The sequence below is a fragment of the Hyla sarda genome, chromosome 3 (genome assembly GCF_029499605.1).
Source record: "Hyla sarda isolate aHylSar1 chromosome 3, aHylSar1.hap1, whole genome shotgun sequence".
NCBI classification, from domain to species: domain Eukaryota; kingdom Metazoa; phylum Chordata; class Amphibia; order Anura; family Hylidae; genus Hyla; species Hyla sarda.
Window position 1 is genome coordinate 292,874,896 of NC_079191.1, and position 23,340 is coordinate 292,898,235.

Consider the following 23,340-nt stretch of genomic DNA (forward strand, 5'->3'; position numbering starts at 1 on the left):
GAACAATCCAACAATTATACAATAATCATAGTGCCAATTAGCAGAAAAATATGAACCATATCATAGATGTAAAACAATAGTGAAAAAGTATATTTAAAGTGCTATATTGTGCATTAAAATCATAAAAAACGCTTGAAAAATGCATATAATATAGTACAGACATAATTAAGTACACACACGTGTATGTCCTAATAAACAATCATAATCATGTGCTACGAACATAGATCATAAACAATGAGAAAGAACAACGCTCACCTACTCTGCTAGGTAATGGTGCCAGCAAGCGTGGGAGAATCTCCAATGCGCAGATGCAGGGAGCCATAACGGAGTGCGTGCGGGGATGTTAGCTGACTCTCCCGATCAAGTGATCTGCATCATCAAGCTTCTTTAAGTCACATGACCGTTGTCATAGAGAGGAGCACCGCTTACACATGCTCTCTCCATGATTCTCGGCCCAAAACATTGTAAAGTATGATCCATCAAATAAATGTGTAAGTAAATAGCATATAGTGAATCTAATTATGTGCAATGTTATATCAAAATTGTGTAAAAAAAAAATAAAAAAATAAATCAAGAGGGAGGGGGATGGACCTATGTGAGTAGTGTAGGGCACACATCAGAGTCTTGTATAGAAAAATAGAAAAAAATAATAATAAAAAAATATAATAAAATAAAAAATGGATAATAAAAATACAATTAAAATAATGTAGAAAAATAAAAAATACCGTAATTAAAATAAAAATAAAAATCTTTGTTTTATAAAAAAAATATATAAAAATAATTTTCAAAAATTATAAACATCAAATAAATAATATGGACCCACTTGGTCAAAGGGTAATATTATATTACCCCTCTGACCTCCAGGCCCTTTCAAATAATAGGGGACCCATATATTAACTCTTTAATAACTACTCCTAGCACCATGGGACTGGTGCCAAGGAGCACACCATCAATGTATCCCCAGGCATCAGTCAAAGGGAGAGACCCCAGATCTGGGTCGCTAAACCCCTGTCCAGGGGCTCTGACCACCATGGTCTAATATTGGAGCACGCCTGCTTATTCAATAGCGGCGTATCAAACGGAGTTGGGTGCCCCTTGGAACATTATGTGTTCCAAAGAAAATAAACAAAAGAAAATATAAACAAAATAAATATGTGTGTATATAAAAAAAATTTTTTTAAATAAAATAAAAAATAAAGTTATTGAAGAAAAAACAGAAAAGTAGAAAGATATATATATATATACCCCTCCAAAGATGTGTTCTCCCAACTACCCCCCTTAATAGTCCGTCAACTACAGCATGACTAAAAAAAAATCAATAAATAAAAGATTTATTCAAAGTTAGGTAAAATGGCAGCACTCCAATGAACACAAATGAATATTATTACTTTGTTCATTCATAATGTCATACTATATAAATCTCGTAGTAGCATTTAAGTAGATGAGATGTTCCTCCTCCTCCGTCCAAATTCTTTTTCATATTCTACCTATAAATTAAAAAGAAAGAAATGGAAAAAATATATAACATAACAAATATTGTGTGTCTAATCTTCATATACTTCTGGGTGGGTTCAAGAATTATATCATGGATGAAACTATACAATATTAAGCGCCACGTTTAATCCCTTAGGGCGTAGTGAGTCCAATTGATGGATCCACCATAATTCTCTTTTCCGCAGTAAGGAAAGTCTGCCACCACCTCTTACTGATACCGGTACAAAGTCATTCTCCATAAATCTGATGTCATTCTCCGTGTGTCCAGCATCTGTACAGTGCTTGGACACAGGGAGATCTAATTTCTTCTTTCTGATACTGTATCTGTGATTATTCAGTCTAACTTTAAGGCTCCAGGTGGTTTGTCCTACATGTATCATTTTACACGGACATATTAATACATATATCACCCATGTGGAATCACATGTAAGAAAATGCTTTAGATTATATATTTTAACGGTACCTGGGTGTGTAAAGGTTGAGCCTTTAGACACAAGTTTGCAGTTGACACATGAAAGGCATGGGAAAGATCCCAGTCTCCTAGATGTTAAAAAAAAAAAAAAAAAAAAAAATAAAAAAGTTTGACCAGATTTCCTTTCACTCTTGACCTCTGAGTGTAGTAATCTATCTCTTAGGTTACTCGACCTACGGTATGACATAAGTGGTCTAGATGTAAATTCCTCTATATTGGGGTAACTCCTACTCAGGATATACCAATGTTTATTCAGGATGTTTCAGATGGATCCACTCTTGTTATTATATGTAGAGCTGAAGGGTATTCTTTTCATTGAGTGTTTAGTCTTAGTATGTAGAGTGGACTCCCTATCCAGGGCCTCCACTCTATCCTTATGTGCCTCAATCAAGTGTTTAGGATATTTACGTTCAAGAAATGTGGATGTCATGTGGTCAAGAGATTCCTTCATAGCATCTTCATCTACTATTCGCCTCATCCTCAACATTTGGCCAAACGGCAAAGAATTGACAATCTGTCGAGGGTGACAGCTCTGTAAGTGAAGTAATGTATTTTTATCTGTCAGTTTGTAACTGATTATCCCTCTTGACCACCAGGACATCTAAAAAAATTGGCACTGTCTGAAGATTGAGTCATTGTAAATTTAATGTTGTCATCAATTTCATTGAGGAAGGTGTGAAATAACTGGAATTCTTCCAAAGTACCCTCCCACAGGAGGAAGATGTCGTCGATATATCTCCACCATCCCAGACATTGTCTGAAATGGTGGGATAGATAGACGACATCCTCCTCCATGGCGGCCATATACAGATTAGCATACATTGTGCTACGTTCGTCCCCATGGCGGTTCCAATTAACTGTAAATATTATTGTTCATCAAATAAAAAATAGTTGATGGTCAAAATTAATTCCACCACCTGGAAAGAAAATTTTGAACCGCCATGCCATGGGGAACGTAGAAGCAGCCAATGTTTTGCAAATAGCTTCTAAGCCTTTCATATGATTAATTGAGGTATATAAACTTAAAATTTCAAGACACCAATAGAGTATGTTCTGAAATCTGTATATTACATATCTTAGTCAGACAATCATTGGTGTCTTTGATATACGATTTGGATGCAAATACATAGGGTCTCGGGATTTTATCCAATAGTTTGAATAGGTCTAACAGGTGGAGCAGAGAGGGACTATATATATAGATAGATAGATATAGCAATATGTAGATATACATACACACACACACACACACACACACACACACACACACACACACACACACATATATATATATATATATATATATATATATATTTATATATATGAATATGTATTACAGTTCGAACTAGTTTTTAGTTAAAACTGGTTTTCCCTAGTGAAAACTAGTTTTGACTAAATGCCTTTGTAAAAACTAGTATTGATTGCTTTTCCCCAGTGAAAACTAGTTTTGACTCAACGTCTTTGTGAAAACTAGAATTGACTGCTCTTCCATAGTGAAAACTAGTTTTCACTGAATGCCTTTATGAAAACTAGAAATTACAGTTTTCCTTGTTAAACCAGTTTTTACTGAACGCCTTTGTTCAAACACCAGTTTTTACTAAACACATTCTTACAAACTAGAATATTTACTGAACACCTTTGTACAAACTAGAATTTACTGCTAATAAAAACCGAATGTCAAGTGAAACTGGTTTAAAGTAGAGAAAACTAGTTTTAACCCCTTAATGACCACGGGTGTATATGTACATCCTGGTGCAGAACTACTTCACGCACCAGGATGTACATGTACGTCCTGTATATGACCGCGAGCATCGTACCAGTGCTCAAGTCATACAAGGCAGGTCCCGGCTGCTACCGGCAGTCTGGGGACTTGCCAGTAATGGCCAACATCCATGATCGCGCGGATGTCCGCCATTAACCCCTCAGATGCTGTGATCAATACAGATCGCGGCAATGCGCATGTTAAAATAGATGATCTGCTTGTCCGCAGTGCTACCATGGGGATCCGATCATTTAAAATGGTGGCTGTAGGTGCCCTCACCTGCCTCAGGCCGTCTGCTGGGGTCTGAGATCGAGCAGACCAGAGCAGAGGATAGCCGATATTACTGATCAGTGCTGTGCCGTATGCATAGCACTGAACAGTGTTAGCAATCAACTGATTGCTATTGATAGGGACATAAAAAGTAAAAAAAAAAAATTAAAAAAATAAGTAAAAAAAAAGTGGAAATCCCCACCCCCAATAAAAATGAAAATTGTCCCTTTTTCCCCCAAAAAGCAAAAAAGCTATTTTTTATAAACCTATTTGGCATCCCCACGTGCATAAATGTCCGAACTATCAAAGTAGAAGGTTAATGATCCCGTACGGTGAACAACGTAAACGTAAAAAATTAAAAAAATTCCAAAAATGCTGCTTTTTTGTCACATTTTATAATAAAAAGTGATTGAAAGGTTTTATATATGCAACTTCTGCTCTGTTAAAAGACCTGCTATAAACTTCTGTTAGAAAACCCTTAAAAGGGTCCGTTACAGAATCCCATTCATGTCTGTGTGATTTTTTTTGAATACCGTTATCAACCGTTAAAGCCCGTTATGAATAATGGACAATTACAGAAAATAACGGTGGAATAACGGCTGTAAAAATTTTAACATTCATGTCTATGCCAAATGGATGAGCCTTTAATGTCATCTGTCTGCACCCGGTTTATAATATTTGTTATTATTTCTGAGCATGCTCAGAAGAGGTAGCATCAGCAGACTCCTGCAGTGCTGAGGGACTACTACTACTCCCATCATGGAACATACTTTTTTCCATGATTGGAGTAGTAGTTCCCCAGCTGCAGGAGTCTGCTGGTGGCTGCTGCCCTGCTCCTAGCGAAATCAGCGCACCATCCGAGACATGTCTATACTCTGCTGCTCATCTCTGTACCCGACGGTGATGAGCAGCAGAGAATAGACCTGTTCCGGCGGTGCACTGATTGCACTAGGAGCAGGGCAGCAGCGTGGACATGTCGGGCAGCAGTGAATGAATGAAGCCTACGCGCGGGACATGTCTGCTTCATTGATTCACTGCCGCCAGTTCTCGACATGTCCCGCTGCTGCCTTGCTCCAAGAAGATGAGGAGCCGGCAGTGGGAGGGGAGATAAGGACACTTGAGGGGGGGGGGGGAACTAAGGATAAGCACACTGGGGCCAATTAATTATTATAAATATGCAATGGTGGGCATACATTTGGGGGTCAAAATAGTCATTTAAAAACCCCGCTGGGAGCCCTGAATGGCTCCTCGGTGCCAGCCTTTCAGGGTTCCCGGAGGGAAATTTAAAAGTGAAAGTAAAAATACACCGTAAATAGCAGGGGAGCGGAGCATGCCGCCCGCTCCCCTGTTTAATAACTTCCGACCGCAGCAGGTCTCAGAAGTGACACATGGTACGATCAATCCCTCAGCCCCTGTACTACAACCCCCATTGTGTTACAGAATCTGTTCCATGATGGGACTAGTAGTACAAACACTAATGTAGCCTCCCCAGCCACCGGCAGATTCCCGCAGCCAAGGAATTACTACTCCAATCATGGAAACAAGTCTGTTCCATGATGGGAGTGGTAGTAGTCCCGGCTGTGGGAGTCTGTAGACCGAGGTGTTAAAACGGCCATAAAATAACGGTACATGAAGGATGTTATAACTGGTCTTAACAGATGAATATGCCTATTATTTTGACAGACGTTATTCAGCCGTTAGCACCTGTTATTTCATCCATTATAATAAATCTGTTTTTTAATTATACAATACAGAAAACTGATGTTTAACCCCTTAACCTGTTCAGGACCCATGTCGTACCGGTACATCGTGGGACCCTGGTAGTTAAGGACCCATGACGTACATGTGCGTCCGTGGGAATATCGATCAGCAGTCACCCCGCGCAAATGCCCAGGGGGTTCTTCAGAACCACCCCCCAAACCCCCCACCACCACGTCGTCGATCGCTGCAAATCACCGGTGAATTCACACAGTCGATGTGCGCAATTCCGGGTCATACGGGTCTATGGTTACCCGTTGACCTGGAAAAAAAGGGGGATCGGGGTTGTCCAAGACTCCCACGATCCCCCTGAAGGGATAGGAGTGAGATAGCCACCCCTCATATCCCTGCTATTGGTCGTATAGACACGACGACCAATAGCAGATCGGGGGCGGGATGGGTTAACTTTTGGTTTCCCTGTTCTGCCCACCCACAATAGGCTAGGCCGAACGGGGAAACCGTGGAGGACCTGCACCGAAGTCCACTTACTCATGCGGTGATCGGCGGGACTTATTAATGCCTAAGCTCTTAAGGACTCAGGGTGTACCTGTACGCCCTGAGCCCAGTCCCGTTGTTTAAAACGGGGTCACAACATGACCCCGCATCACACCGAGTCGGTATGACTAGCAGCCTGGACCCTGGGCTAATAGCGCGCGGCACTGATCGTTGTTCCGCACGCTATTAACCCTTCAGATGCGGCGATCAAAGTTGTCTGCCGCGTGTGAAAATAAATGCTTCCCAGCAGCTCAGTCGGTTTGATCGGGACATCGCGATAAAATCGCAATGTCCCGATCAGCTAGGATGCTAGCGGAGACCCCCTTACCTTGCTCCGTCGCGTCTGATCTGGGTTTGATTGCTTCAAGCCCGAGCCCCTATCTCGCTGATCCATGCAAAGCTAGATAAACATTTTCCTGCATGTAGTTATGAGTTTTTTCAGAAGTACGACAAAATCAAACCTATATAAGTAGGGTATCATTTTAACCGTATGGACCTACAGAATAAAGAGGTGTCATTTTTACCGAAAAATGCACTGCATAAAAACAGAAGCCCTCAAAAGTTTCAAAATCACATTTTTTCTTCAATTTTGTTGCACAATTTTTTTTTTGCCGTTTCGCCGTGGATTTTTTTGGTAAAGTGACCGTCACTGCAAATTAGAATTGGTGGCACAAAAAAAGGGCCATCATATGGAATTTTATGTGCAAAATTGAAAGCGTTATGATTTTTAGAAGGTGATGAGGAAAAAATGAAAATGCAAAAACGGAGAGACGCTGAGTCCTTAAGAGGTTAAAGTGACAGTGGTCAGATGTGCAAAAAATGCCCGGGTCCTACACTGAAATATGGCTGGGTCCTTAAGGGGTTAAAGACTGATTGTTTTTCTGTTCTTGCACTTACATTTTTTCCTCCTTACCTTTTAAAGATCATACCCCTTTCAATTTTGCACCTAAAAATCCATATGATGCCTTATTTTTTGCGCCACCAATTCTACTTTGTAATTACATCAGTCTTTTTACCCCAAAATCTATGGCTAAACCAAAAAAAAAGTCATTGTGAGACAAAATTTAAGAAAAAACACAATTTTGGGGGCTTCCGTTTCTACGCAGATCATTTTTCTGTAAAAATGACACCTTCTCTTTATTCTGTATGCCCATACAATTAAAAGGATACCCTACTTATATGGATTTGATTTTGTCTTAGTTCTGGAAAAAATTCTAACTATATGCAGGAAAATTTATATGTTTAACCCCTTAAGGACTGAGCCCCTTTTCACCTTAAGGACTGAGCCCTTTTTTGCAATTCTGACCACTGTCACTTTAAGCATTAATAAATCTGGGATGGTTTTACCGATTGTTTTGATTCCGAGATTGTTTTTTCGTGACATATTCTACTTTAACACTGTGATAAATTTTCGTTGGTGAAAAATCCCCAAATTTCATGAAAATTTAGCATTTTTCTAACTTTGAAACTCTCTGCTTGTAAAGAAAATGAATATTCCAAATAAATTATATACTGATTCACAAATACAATATGTCTACTTTATGTTGGCATCATAAAGTTGACATGTTTTTAATTTTGGAAGACATCAGAGGGCTTCAAAGTTCAGCAGCAATTTTCCAATTTTTCACAAAATTTTCAAAATCTGAATTTCTTTATCGACTCCATTGGGGGACACAGACCATGGGTGTATGCTGCTGTCTCTAAGGAGGTGTGACACTATGGTAATAAAAAAAGTCGGCTCCTCCCAGCAGGATATACCCGCCTTCAGGCTCTGAGCCAGTTTAAGCTTAGTGTCTGAAGGAGGTGGACATGGTCTGGATTTTCCAGACCAGGTCTTCTGATTTTTTATTTTCCTAGTATAGGGACATGTTAGTTTTTTATTCCTTTTCTTTTCCGTTTTCAGGTGGGAGCTCAGTGACTCCGGTTCCCTGTTTCCCCATTGCGAGTAATGGGGCACAAACATTGCGTATATGCGCTGTTCACCCCCCCCCCCTTGCCAACGGTCAGCGTCTGGGTGGTACCTTATGGGTCTGGCTCCCCCTTTTTCTCTGCTCGCCTTGCTCGCGCATAGCAGCCAGGCGTGATGCAGGGACAAAAGCTGACTGAAGACTTCACTGAACACTCCATTAGGTAAGTTCTTCTGACTGAGGTAAGTACTTCCCCCCCCCCCCCCCCCCCCTTTTCTGCATAGGTACGGACTCGCAACCTCTGGAGACCCCCTGTTTTGGCCCACCTTTAGTTATGGGGCTTGATTATGCAGGGGCTGCACGTTATGCTGGGAGAGCAGTGGCACCTGAGGGGGGCATATCTTATAAGGCACCTTACTTTATGGGGCATATAGTATGGGGCACTTTATCTGGTTTGTGTTGTGCAACTACTACAGCGCATTATTTGCGGCTGTCAGCCGCGGCGCTGCTCCCGGCCGGGCGCTCTCAGCGCCGGCTTACTTTCGTTATTCTTGCAGCGCCTTATCGCGGCTGACAGCCGCGGCGCTGCGTCGAGCTGGGCGCTTCAGCGCCGGCTTACTTTCACTTTCACCAGCAGCCTCTGCCGCCCGCTCTATTCCCCCGAGCGCATATATGGCTAGACAGTTGCGCTCGGGACAAGGAGCGGACGCCATGACAGTTCTTCTTCGGCCACTGGGCTGGGAGCTCTGAGGCACGAAGCAGTGCCCAATCAGCGTCGTGGGCGCGATTTTCTATGTGGAGGGGTCGGTTACTGTGTGCTTTGCTTCAGGCACGCCCCTCCCTCCCTATTGGCTTGCCTGTTCAGTCTCTCTGGCTGCATGGAGCGAGTTCTCCTGACTGCAGCTGACAGAGGACACAGACCAGGGTGAGAAAGTTCCTGTCTTCTTTTTTCTCACACTATGTTCGTACCCAGGGCTGTTCCGCCCTCCAAACAGAAAACTGGGAACTCAGTGATTTATTATATCTGTAAGCACTGTAATACTAAGATGTCTGGCTCTGCTGAGCCCTCTTGCCCTGCCTGCTCCACTGCTCCCCCAGATGCCCCTCCGGTCCCAGTGGTTTCAGCCGCTCCTCCAGCCTGGGTTTCTTCCCTGACCCAGTATATGGCTGACTTGACCCAAGTCTCCCGTTCGGTGGCTGAGGCCTCCCGGGAAATGGTGTCCGCCTTGAAGGGGGTCTTCCCTGTGCAGGACCTCTGAGAGGGCCCGCACCTCGTCTCCCCGTACTTCACGCTCTCATAAGCGTGCTAGGGGTGCCTCGTCTGACTCTTCTGATAGACGTGAGCGTTCCCCTCGTGGGTCCCCCCCCCCCCCCCCTAATCTTCTGGGCACAAACGTCGCTCCTCCAGAGGACGTTCTCTGAGTCGCCGCTCTGCTACGCCAGAGCCGCGTACCCGGTCTGGATCACCCCCCTCCAGGACTGTCTCTACTCATTCACATTCCCCTGGTGAACTAGTGGACGAGGTTTCCGAGCTGGCATCTGACTCAGAGGACCGCTCAGACTCAATTGCAACGGTGAACTTATTGGTGACAGCCATAAGAGACACCTTTCACTTGGAGGACCCAGAATCTTCAGATGTCAATCCAGGAGTATCCTTCCATCGTGCTAAGCTAGCACCTCAAAGGTTCAGCTCTCATGCTGACTTTGACAACATTCTGGAATCCGCATGGAAACATCCAGACAAGAGGTTCCCGGGAATCAAGTCAATTCAAGAACGTTATCCATTTGACAAGGACTTTGTCGCTAAGGTGGTTTACCCTCCCTCAGTGGATCCACCAATCTCCCAGATCTCTAAGGCGACTACACTGCCTCTGGCAGAGGCCGCTGCCTTCAAGGATGCCGCGGACAAGAAGGTAGAATCTTTAGGGAAGTTCGCTTCTGAAGCAGCTGGCTCTTCTCTTCTTTCCATCTTCGCTTCGACATGGGTGTCCAAGGCCCTGTCGGAGTGGTGCCAAAAGCTCCATCAGGATATCTCAGCGGGAGCCCCCCCAGAGGATCTATCTGCTCTGGCTCTCCAATGCGCTAAAGCTGGGGACTTTCTGTGCACAGCTTCCATGCAGTCAGCCCGTTGTTCTTCCTTTGCTGTGGGTCACCTAGCGGCTCTTCGCCGCTCTATGTGGCTTAAAGCTTGGAATGCGGATGGCGCTTTCAAAAGGTCTCTCACTGAGCTTCCCTTTACGGGTGGCCGTCTTTTTGGCAAACGCCTTGATGAGATTATCTCTGAGGCGACGGGAGGTAAGAGTTCCTTGTTACCTCAGAATAAGGCTCGCCCTACTTGCCAGAGGAAGTCCTTTTCCTTTCTGGTCCTTTCGGACCTCTGGCCCCAGTTAAGGGTCCAGGCAGGCGCCCGCGTGGGACAAGAAGGCTCCCTCGTTCCGGGCACGCCCGTCTTGGAAGTCGGACTCCAACCGGTCCGGCCATTCGGGCAACCACAAACCCACTTCTCCATGAAGTGAGGCCCCACCCGCGGTTTCTTTTCGGGTGGGAGGTCGTCTCTTGTTTTTCCGAGACGTCTGGACTTCGCATATTCTGGACTCTTGTGTACCTCCATGTGCCAATATTTCCGGGCCATCATCGGTACCTCCGCTTTGCGGTTCCGGAGGGGCACTTTCAATTCATGGCCCTCCCCTTTGGTCTAGCCACGGCTCCTCGGGTCTTTACAAAGATCCTTGCGCCAGTGATGGGCCTGTTACAGTCGAGGGGGATATCGGTGATACCCTATCTGGACGACCTTCTCATCAAGGCTCCAACCAGAGCCCAGACTCTGGAGAATCTGGACGTCACTCTCCACACTCTGACTCGCTCCAGTTGATGGTCAACCGGGACAAATCAGTCCTCTCCTACCCAGTCTCTAACCTTCCTGGGACTTCATTTCGACACGGCCTCTGCCCGAATTTGTCTTCCGCCGGACAAACGTCTGGCGCTCCGGTCGGGGGTCCGCTCCCTTTGGACCCAGGTATCAATCTCCATCCGCACTTGTATGGAAGTCCTGGGTCGGATGGTGGCATGGTGGATGGAGGCCGTACCCTTTGCCCAGTTTCATTATCGCCCCCTTCAACTGGGGATTCTCTCTCGATGGAACAGGTCTCCCCTGTCCCTCGATCGTCAGATTGTTCTCCCTCGCAGGGTTAGTCAGTCTCTGCTCTGGTGGCTCCGCTCCCCCCTTCTCAGAGAGCGGTCCTTTCTTCCCCTTCACTGGCAGGTTGTTGCAACGGATGCCAGCCTGTCGGGCTGGGGCGGTGTGTTCAGGGATTGGACGGTTCAGGGACTCTGGTCTCCCCCGGAGACTCTTCTCCTGATAAACGTATTGGAATTACGGGCGATTCTTCTTTGTCTTCTTCATTGGGAGTCCCGTCTTCAGTCCCGTCCTGTCCGCGTTCAGTCGGACAACTCCACGGCCGTGGCATACATAAATCATCAGGGCGGCCTCTCACCTGGGCAGAGAACAAAGTTCCGGCCATTTTGGCGATTCACATTCCGGGAGTGCTCAACTGGGAAGCGGATTTCCTCAGTCGGTCTTCTCCCGACCCCGGCGAGTGGTCTCTTCATTCAGAGGTCTTCGCGCAGCTCTGTGACCTCTCTGGCATTCCGGACGTGGATCTTTTTGCGTCCCGGCACAATCGGAAGATTCTTCCGTTTGTGTCCAAGTCCCGGACCCTCAGGCTCTGGCTGTGGACGCCCTAGTTATTCCTTGGGTGTGGTCCGCCCTACCTTATCTGTTCTCTCCTCTTCCGCTCCATCCTCTTCCGCTCCTTCCCAGGGTGCTGAGGAAGCTCAAGGCAGAGGACTTCCCCGCCATTCTGGTAGCTCCAGATTGGCCCCGAAGGTCGTGGTACGCCGAAGTAGTCAGGCTCCTGGACGACGCTCCTCTGCGCCTTCCGCTGTGTCCGGACCTACACTCTCAGGTTCCTCTTTGCCACCCCAATTTACAGTCGCTGCATTTGATGGCGTGGCGGTTGAGACCGCGGTTTTGAGGGCCCGCGGGTTCTCTTCCCAAGTCATTCACACCATGCTCAAGGCTCCTCCTAAGCCTATGCCCTCCTCCGCAAGAATTTACCACCGTACTTGGCCGTCTTATTTTCGTTGGTGTGAAGCTCAGGACTTCTCCCCGGTGACTTTTCGGTTCCCCGCCTTCTCTCTTTTTTGCAGTCGGGGCTGGAACTGGGGTTGTCTCTCAGTTCCCTTAAAGGTCAGGTTTCGGCCCTTACTGTTCTTTTCCAGCGACCCCTGGCTTCTAATTCTAATGTCCTTCCTGCAAGGAGTGGCGCACGCTGTTCCTCCTTATCGGTCACCTTCTCCCACTTGGGACTTGAATTTGGTTCTGAGCGCCCTCCAGGGTGCACCCTTTGAGCTCCTTAGAGAGGTGTCTCTCCACCTCCTTTCTTGGAAAGTGGCGTTTCCTGTGGCTATCACCTTCATCCGGAGGGTGTCTGAACTGGCAGCTCTTTACTGCCGTTCTCCATTTCTGGGGATCCACCAGGACAAGGTCGTTTTCCAGCCAGATCCTTCCTTTTTACCTAAGGTGGTCTCGGCCTTTCATCTCAATGAGGACATTGATGTCCTCCTGTCCTTTTGTCCTGCTCCTTCTCATCCTAAGGAGCGCTTACTACACAAGCTGGGTGTAATTCGGGCTGTTTGGTCTTATCTCTCCATCACTTCTTCGTTTCGTCAGTGTGATTCCTTTTTCGTCCTTCCGGAAGGTCGTCGTAAGGGACAACCTGCTTCCAAGGCCACCATTCTCGGTGGATTCGGTCAGCCATTTCGGAAGCCTATCGCTGTAAGGGAAAGATTCCTCCTTTCAGGGTTGTGGCTCATTCTACCCGTTCTGTTGGGGCATCCTGGGCTCTCCAGAATAGAGCCTCGGCCTCGCAGATTTGCAAGGCTGCTACCTGGTCGTCTTTGCACACTTTCTCGAGGTTCTACCGAGTTCATGCCTTCTCATTGGCCAATGCTAGTCTGGGTTGTAAAGTGTTGCAGGCGGAAGTGGTTCGGCCATTTGCCTGACTGTTTATCTGCCCACCCAAGGGACGGCTTTGGTACGTCCCATGGTCTGTGTACCCCAATGGAGCCGATAGAGAAAAGGAGATTTTTGTTTACTTACCGTAAAATCTCTTTCTCGGAGGATCTATTAGGGGACACTGCTCCCGCCCTTTTTGGGGTTTCCTTTGGTTCTCTGTCTGAGGGTGTGTTCAGTTATGTTTTTTCTTCTGGTTCTCGGACAGTTTTGGGTTTTTCTTTGACATACAGAAGACATACATCCATCAAGTCCAACCAGGGAATTGAAGGGAAGGGTGTAAGGGGATAAGGGGAAGGGATGTAGTTTTATAATTCTGCATAAGCATTAATGTTATTTTGTTTCAGGAATGTATCTAACTCTGTTTTACAGCTGTTAATTGTTCCTGCGATGACCAGTTCCTGAGGTAGACCGTTCCATAAATTCACAGTCCTCACGGTAAAGAAGGCGTGTCGCCCCTTTAGACTAAACCTTTCTTCTCCAGACGGAGGGAGTGCCCCCTCGTCCTTTGGGGGGGTTTAACCTGGAACAGTTTTTCTCCATATTTTTTGTATGGGCCATTTATATACGTTTATCATATCCCCCCTTAAATGTCTCTTCTCAAGACTAAACAATTGTAACTCCTTTAATCGTTCCTCATAGCTAAGATGTTCCATGCCCCATATTAGTTTAGTCACACGTCTCTGCACCCTCTCCAGCTCCACAGTGTCCCTTTTATGAAAAGGCAACCAAAACTGAACAGCATATTCCAGGTGAGGCCGTACCAATGCTTTATAAAGGGGGAGTATTATGTCCCTGTCCCTTGAGTCCATGCCTCTTTTTATATATGACAATATCCTGCTGGCTTTGGAAGCAGCAGCCTGACATTACATGCTATTCTGTAGTCTGTGATCTACAAGTACACCCAGATCCTTCTCTACCAGTGACTCTGCCAGTTTCATCCCCCCTAAGACATACAATGCATGCATGTTATTAGTACCCAGATGCATAACTTTACATTTATCCACATTGAACCTCATTTGCCAAGTGGATGACCAGATACTTAGTCTATCCATCTTGTAACTTATGCACATCCTCTATAGACTGTACTGTGCTACAAAGCTTGGTGTCATCTTCAAAGATAGAAACAGAGCTGTTAATACCATCCTCTATATCATTGATAAATAAATTAAACAGCGGTCCCAGTACTGAACCTTGGGGTACACCACTAATAACTGGGGACCAATCGGAGTACAAATCATTGACCACCACTCTCTGGGTACGATCCATGAGCCAGTGTTCAATCCAGTTACAAACTAAAGTTTCCAAGCCCAAAGACCTTAACTTACCTGTCAGACGTCTATGAGGGACAGTATCAAACGCTTTTGCAAAATCCAGAAACACCATATCCACAGCCATTCCTCTGTCAAGGCTTCTACTCACCTCTTCATAAAAGCAAATTAGATTGGTTTGACAACTTCTATCCTTAGTAAACCCATGCTGGCTATCACTTATAATACAATTATCCCCTATGTATGTATTCCTGTGTGTAATCCCGTATAAGTCCTTCAAACAATTTACCCACAATGCACGTTAAACTTATCGGTCTATAATTGCCTGGCGAAGACCTAGAGCCCTTCTTGAAGATTGGCACCACATTCGCCTTGCGCCAGTCCCTTGGCACAATACCAGACACCAGAGAATCTCTAAATATCATGAACAAGGGTACAGATATTACTGAACTTGCCTCTCTAAGAACTCTTGGGTGTAGTCCATCCGGTCCTGGAGATTTGCTTACATTTACTTTACTTAACTTACCTTGTACCATCTCTACATTAAGCCAGTTCAGTACATTACATGATGTGTTACCAGCACTGACCTGTCCAATGTCAGCTCCTTCTTCCATAATATATACAGAACTAAAGAACCCATTCAGTAGCTCCGCCTTCTCTTGATCGCCCGTGACAACCTCACCATTATCATTATTAATGGGTCCTACATGCTCTGTTCTTGGTTTTTTTGTATCTATATATCTAAAAAAATATTTAGGATTAGTTTTGCTTTCTTTGGCCACCGGTCTCTCATTTTGAATTTTTGCTGTTTTTATTAAATTTTTACAGATTTTATTAAGCTCCTTGTACTGTTTAAATGTTATAGCTGACCCATCAGATTTGAATTTTTTGAAGGCTATTTTTTTGTTGTTTATTGCTCTTTTAACATCATTTGTCAGCCATGTAGGATTTAGTTTTAATCGTTTATATTTGTTCCCCTTTGGTATATATTTAGCTGTATAGTTATTTAGATTTGATTTAAAGATGTCCCATTTACCTTCTGTATCAGTATTTGAGAACACCTCCCCCCAGTCTATGTCCTGTAGTGCAGCTCTCAGCCCAGGGAAATTTGCCTTTTTAAAGTTATATGTTTTTGCCTTCCCCGTCTGTCTTTGTTTTCTACATTTTAAGTCAAAAGTAACTATATTGTGGTCGCTATTACCAAGGTTTTCCCGCACAGTTACGTTACCAACCAGCTCTGTGTTGTTGGAAATGATCAGATCCAAAAGGCATCACTTCTTGTTGGGTCCTCCACAAACTGGCCCATAAAATTATCCTGCAATAAATTTAGGAATTTTCTCCCCTTTGTAGTTTTAGCCAACCCCGGACCCCAATCTATATCTGGATAGTTAAAATCTCCCATTATTACCACTGTACCTGCCCGGGCGGCCCTCTCTATTTGTTTATACAGCTGACCTGCTATCTCTTCAGTGATATTAGGGGGTCTGTAGATTACACCAAGTATAATTTTTTCAGTATTTCCCTCCTTTTGTAATTCTACCCACAGTGATTCCACATCCTCAGAATCATCACACACTATGGCATCGTTCACACTGACTTTCATACCACTTCTTACATATAGACAGACTCCACCACCTTTTCTGTTCATTCTATCCTTGCGAAACAATGTAAACCCCTGCAGATTAACAGCCCAATTATGCGAGGAGTCCAGCCATGTCTCAGTGACCCCAACTATATCAATATGTTCCTCCAGTATCAAGGCCTCAAGCTCCCCCATTTTATTTGCTAGGCTTCTGGCATTTGTGAACATACACTTTACATTTCTATTAAGTTTTACACATATAGTCTCACTAATGGGATTTTCTGAGTTATTGGGGTTAATGTTGTTATTTGAGTTATAAGGGCTAATTGTACTATTTAAGTTATTGGGGCTAATGGGATTTTTTGCGTTATTGGGTCTAACGTTATTATTTAAGTTATTGGGGCTAATGTTATTTTTGGGGTTAATGGGGCTTATTGTAGTTATTGAGTTATTGGAGCTAATGGAATTTTTTGAATTATTGGGATTACAATTTTTCGGGCTACATTTATTTTTACGGCTGGTTTTTGTAACCCATGGATCTCCTTATCCACTGCTCTTAACCTCCCCCCACAGGACTCCTCTCCACCCACCATTATGTCCTGACCCCTCTCTAACCTATCCATCCCACTGTCTGCTTTCTTTGCTTTATTATCCTCCCCCCACTCACCTAGTTTAAATACTCTGCCACCCCTTCCAGGATTCTCTCCCCCAGCACAGCGGACCCCCTTCCATTCAGGTGCAAATTATCCGTAGAATAGAGTTTGTACCCCAATGAAAAGTCAGCCCAGTGCTCTAAAAACCCAAACCCTTCCCCCTTACACCACGACTTAAGCCATGCATTTAACTCCCTAAGTTCCCGCTGTCTTTCCTGCGATGTGCATGGCACAGAAAGTATTCCAGAGAACACAACCTTAGAGGTCCTTCCCTTCAGCTTGGCACCTAGTTCCTTGTAATTATTCTTCAAGGACCTCCACCTACCATGTATTCTGTCGTTGGTTCCCACATGGACCACGACAGCTGGGTCATCCCCAGCCCCCCCTAGTAATTTGTCCACCCTTTCCACCACATGCCGAACCCTGGCACCAGGGAGACAGCAAACCATTCGGTTGAGGTGGTCTTGGCGACAAATTATTCTATCCGTCTTCCTGATTATAGAATCCCCTACCACAACTAACTGTCTTGGCCTACCTGCGTTACCATCCCCCACACTACTAGTTGAGCTGTTCCCCCGGCTGTTAGGGAGACCAGTATCCACTAGGGTTGCCATCTCTGATACTGAGGCCCTCGCATCATCGCCCAACTTGGCAATTTTACTTGGGAGATCAGAAGCCGAAGTGGCCTTCCTTTTCCTTGCCCCCTTTCCAGTCCCTCTAACTACATTAACCCAGCTCCCTACTTGGGCCTCCTGGCTAGTTTCTCCAACCTCCATTTCTACCCTACTAACTGCTTGCTCTGTAAGATTGTCAATCTCCCTCAATGTTGCATTTTGCTCTTCTAGATCTCTAATACTAGCTTCCAGGTGGGCAACATGCTCACATTTGTCACAGCGGTATTCACCCTGAAGCTGCTGCTCCAGAGATGTTTACATGTGGCACAATGTGCACTGAAGAAAACCTCCAATCCTGCTGTCCATATCCTTGGTGACAAACAGCTGTTATTAACTATTAAGAAAAACTACTTTTATCAAGGGAGTGTAATACTTACAGTTACAGTTAGTCTTGCTTACAACTCCTGCTTTTTAAACTTCTGCGTATAAAACTTCTCAGATGTTAACACTTAAGAATACAACACTTAAGAATACAAACCAAAGCTTCAGTGAGACTCAGCCAGAGCTGACCAGAGTTGGTCTCCTCCTATTGCTCTGGAACTGATTAGATCAGGGCCTGAAGGCGAGTATATCCTGCTGGGAGGAGCCGACTGTTTTTTTTTTTTTATTACCATAGTGTCACACCTCCTAGAGACAGCAGCATACACCCACGGTCTGTGTCCCCCAATGGATCCTCCAAGAAAGAGATTTTACGGTAAGTAAACAAAAATCTCCTTTTTTCCCTTTTCTGTGGTGGCAAAGTTCGGCACAGGGTGAAAACAGTTGATTGGCTGTGGAATGTTACGGAGCTACAGGCAGTACAGGACTTTACAAGATATGTGGCTTTGACGTCTGTAATATGCGGATGGCCAGGGGCGTCACTAGATTAAAAAATTCTGGGCCTGATCCCCAAATAAAAAGACAAGTGGCCCAAATGTCAGCAGCTGAGTGAGTCCATATATCAGTGTTTCCCAAGCAGTGTGTCTCCAGCTGTTGCAAAACTATAACTCCCAGCATTCTCAGAAAGCCAAAGGCGCTCTGGGCATGCTGGGAGTTGTAGTTTTGAAACATCTGCTTGGAAAACACTGCCATACTCACAGCAATCTTGGTCTGTCTGCTCAGCTCCTCCCCCTTCTCTGCCCAGCCCCCTGTTGTGCATGTGATCTCAGACTCATACAGAGGCCTGCTGGGGTCAGAGAAAAGATTTGGGACTGCAAGAGAACAGAAGATTAGTAAGTTACAAAGCTAAGAGTATAAATACTGTGTCCTGGCCCCTGCCATTTTATACTACCCCACCTCAACACAGCGACATCACTGCATATTTACTATATACTGTAATATCACTGTGTGCATTATCTTAGTATTGTGACATCATTAGGGTTATCCCTGTAATGTGACATCACTCATCACTGTGTATTATTGTTGTACTGTGTGCATTATCCCTGTACTGTGAAATTACTGTGTGTATTATCCCTATACTGTGACATTATTGGGCTATTATCCCTGAACTGTGACATCACTGTATATTATCTCTGTACTGTGACATCACTATACATTATCCTCTTCTCTGAAATTATTGAAAAAACAGTGAGCAACTAAAGTTAATAATGATGGAAACAACCTCAAGCAAAAAAACAAAAACAAAAAAAAAAACTGTCAATTCTAGTTTTCACAAAGGCATAAATTCTAGTTTGTACGAAGGGGTTCAGTAAATATTATAGTTTGAACGAAGGCGCTCAGTAAAAACTAGAATTGACGGCTTTTTCCTAGTTAAAACCAGTTTTCACAAGGTGTTCAGTCAAAACTAGTTTTCACTGTGGAAAAGCAGTCAATCTAACAGTCAATTCTTGTTTTCTCTAAAGATGTTTAGTCAAAACTAGTTTTCACTGTGGAAAAGCAGTCAATCTAGCAGTCAATTCTTGTTTTCACAAAGGCATTTAGTCAAAACTAGTTTTCACGAGGGAAAACCAGTTTTAACTAAAAACTAGTTTTAACTGGCACATATATACATACAGTGGTCCCGCAACATACGATGTTAATTCGTTCCAAACGACCCATCGTTTGTCGAATCCATCGTATGTTGAGGGATCCGTGCAATGTAAAGTATAGGAAGCTGTACTCACCTGTCCCCGTCGCTCCGGACCAGGTCCACACCGCTCCCGATGCTGTCCCAGGGGCTCCCGATGCTGTCCCGCTGCTCCGGTGTCGTCTTCGCGATCCTCCGGCTTCTTCCGCATCTTCTGCAGGGTCCGGGCCTCGCTTTCTGGTGACGTTATTACGCTGCTGCGCCGGCGCGGCGTGCGTAGTGACGTAATAACGACGCCGGGCCCTGGAGAAGATGCGCAAGACACCGGAGGATCGCGAAGTTGACCCCGAGCAGCGGGAATAGGTAAGCGAACCTGCCAGGGATGCTTAAACTGCTATCCGACAGCAGTTTAAGCATTTTGCGCTGTCGGATAGCAGTTAATGCGATGGCCCCGACATATAAAAGCATCGTATGTCGATGCTGACATCGACATGCGATGGCCTCTGAGAGGCCATCGTATGTCGATTTTATCATATGTCGGGTCCATCGTAGGTCGGGGGGTGTGTGTGTGTGTGTGTGTGTGTGTGTGTGTGTGTGTGTGTGTGTGTGTGTATATATATATATATATATATATATATATACATACATATATATTAATATATGTATGTGTGTGTGTGTATATATATATATATATATATATATATATATTATAATATATGTGTGTGTGTATGTAGGTGACCCAAACTGACAGACTGATTAATGTATGCATGGGACAAACTTGTGTGAAACCAATCTATATAAGTAGGTGCATTTTGTTTTTTTGTTTGCTCTTAAATCCTGCACCTCTCAGGGCCAATGTGACTTAAATGTTCAATGATCTCACGGAGAGACGATCAGAACAAGACCTTTCATGACCCCTATCATGGTTACAGACCTGGGCATAAAAAGATCACTAGAACGATCACAGTTTTATCCTTTTATATGTTTGTACTAGGGCTGCACGATATGGGGAAAATGTGCGATTGCGATTTTGGGCCTAAATATTGCAATTTTGAAATGCGATATAAAAAAAAAAATTTGGTGAAATCCCCCCATTACATGTCCAATCGCCTCCATTTCACATCTACCTACCCATTTTATGCCCACCGCCTATTTCACATCTCCCCTTGTCACATTCTCCTCCCCCTTGTCACATTCTCCTCCCCCTTGTCACATTATCCTCCCCCTTGTCACACAACCCCGTCACATTTTCCTCCCCCTTGTCACACCCCGTCACATTCTCCTCCTCCTTGTCACACATCCTGTCACATTCTCCTCCTTCGCACATTCTCCTCCTCCTTGTCACATTCTCCTCCCCCTTGTCACATTCTCCTCCCCCTTGTCACATTCTCCTCCCCCTTGTCACATTCTCCTCCCCGTTGTCTCATTCTCCCCCCCCCCTTCTGTCACAGAAAACTGTGTCCCTGTGCGGAGGGTCACATTCTGCTACAGGGCACGGTTTTCGTCATTACACTGGCATTTAGCGCTGCTTGCCCGAAGCAGGGCTAAGTGTCTGAAGAAGTTACCTGCCTGGAGCTGCATGTCCTGGGTGTTGGGCAATACAAATTACATATACCCTGTGCGGGCCACAAACTTTTGTTTCGCGGGCCGGGAGTTTGAGACCCCTGATCTAAAGCAATAGATTGTGTACAGTATGTGGCAAGTAGTCAGAATAAGATATGAAGTTAGCTAATATGTATAGTAGTTTACATAGGAAGTGTCTATCCTTATGAGAGATAAATAAATCAGTTAGTTATAGATCGTAATGGAGTTTTTGAGGTCTAGAATGACTTTGCGACAGTGAGGAATATAGGTCCAGAAAATATTGTGAAATAGCAGTGTACAAGTCAATAGCTGATGAAATATCTCTAGGTTTATTATAATAAAAAATCTGACACAGAGTGATTCTATTGTTCTCCACCTAAGTATAAAAGTTGTTCCAAGCAAAATATACCCCTTCAAGGCAGCAGTGTTCCCTAATGACAGCAGAAATTGCAAAAATTGTTCATAAGTACTTTGTGGAACTTGACAAAGATTCCAAAATTCCAGTCTCTTCAGATCTCAAACCAATCAAGTATCCATGTGATGTGTTAGTAAAAGTCCTGTAGGTTGAAACTGAATTGTTTTCCTAACATGTGAATGTCAGATACTTTACGATAAAGGAAAGAAAAAACAAAAGACACGCACCCCTAGTGAACTATGAAATTACACCAGTAAAATTAGTACAGGATCAAAACACTTTACCTGCGCAGTTGCTCTAAGAGCACTGTGGATAAGTACGTATTAGGTCCTGCAACTATGTTCCTCCCGATCCCAGGTAGCAGCTGGTCTGGTATAAGCAAATAGAGGAGTATACTGCAAAAATAGTAACTAGTATAGCGCTGGCCCAGGTCCCAAAGTAATCACTTGTGACCTAAACCAGTATATAGCTTGAATGATTATATGCACATATCTACGCATTTCTGGCTCGGGATGGGCCCTTCTTCAGGGTAGGGTACATCATAAAGTGTGTGTGTGTGTGTATATGATTGAGATATATATATATATATATATATATATATATATCTCAATCTCAAACAGGTTACACCACACTCAAAGGTTAGGCAAATATAGGTATTCACATAAGGCACTAAAGGATATGCCGTAAAAAGCATACACCAAACACTCTGAGTACTAGCTACTTTTAAAATCCCTTATATATTGTTGCCCAAAGCAACTGTAGTGCATTTTTAATACTGTTTCATACAATGTAATTATGATAAATATATTATTCCCTGATGTATTACTGAAAGCACAATTCCTCCTGGAGATAGGCATATTGCGCTAGCTCCGGTGGCCTTGCGGTCTTCAGCACGCTATAGACAACAAGAGTGTAATTCGTGAAGGGCGGGGATGATGCGCTCATCATAGCAACTGCCGATGCAGCGGGGGGCGCTATAGTGAACCAGATTAGGGTTGAGTGAGGGCGGGATTTGTAGCCAACTTAGGTTAGGAGAAGGCTGACCAGAGCGCTATAAGGAGCCTTTATGTTACAATAAATATGAAATTATTTTATGGCATTTTTGAGTCTACCGTTTTTTTGTAGGAGTAATATTCCTATGGGTAGCATTACCGAAGTAGCAGAGTTATTATAGGAGTTGTAATAATTCTACAGGTAATATGACATAGACGACCATAGGGCCTCAGTCTTGAAAAGATTACATAGATTTTTTTAAATTTAAGATTTATATTAAATTCCCAAGTTTAATGTCTCGGTATTTACTTTGAACTAATACTGTATGGTCACAAAACCCAATCTAACAAGGAGTCACATTGCGGCACAATGACAGAGCCTAGAGGTGGCAGGAGCATGAGGAGACCATAATCTTGCAGAATGACACAGCCTGGAATTGGCGGCAGCACGAGGAGACCATATAGTGGCAGAATGACCCAGCCGGTGTCAGAATGACCCAGCCTGGAGGTGGCAACAGCCTGACAAGACCATATGGCCTCACAATAGAAAATATTAGATATTTTTGAAATTTTAAATTGAAGATTTTTGATATATTAACATTTTTAAAGTTTAATTTAAGGTGCCAACAGCATAAGGAGACCATATGGTAGCACAATGACACAGCCTGGAGCTGGCGGAAGCATGAGTAGACAATAGGGCTTCACAATCCGTAAGATTAAAAGATTGAAATTGAAGATTTTGAAATACAAATTTAAGATTACACTCTCAAGTTTTAATGTCCCGGGCCCCCGGCGTGTGGTTACAAAGGGCCAAATATAACAAGGAGTCACATGGTGGCACAATGACAGAGCCTGGAGGTGGCATCAGTATGAGGAGACCATATAGTGACTGAATGACCGCCTGGAGTTTGTGGCATCATGAGGAGACCATATAG

The 23,340-nt window shown here is 44.2% G+C and overlaps 1 protein-coding gene across 25 annotated transcripts in view; it reads left to right on the top strand.

Annotated features, from left to right (window-relative positions):
- AFDN (afadin, adherens junction formation factor) overlaps positions 1-23,340 on the top strand; it is a 567,513-nt gene that overhangs the window by 328,187 nt on the left and 215,986 nt on the right. The window lies entirely within an intron of this gene.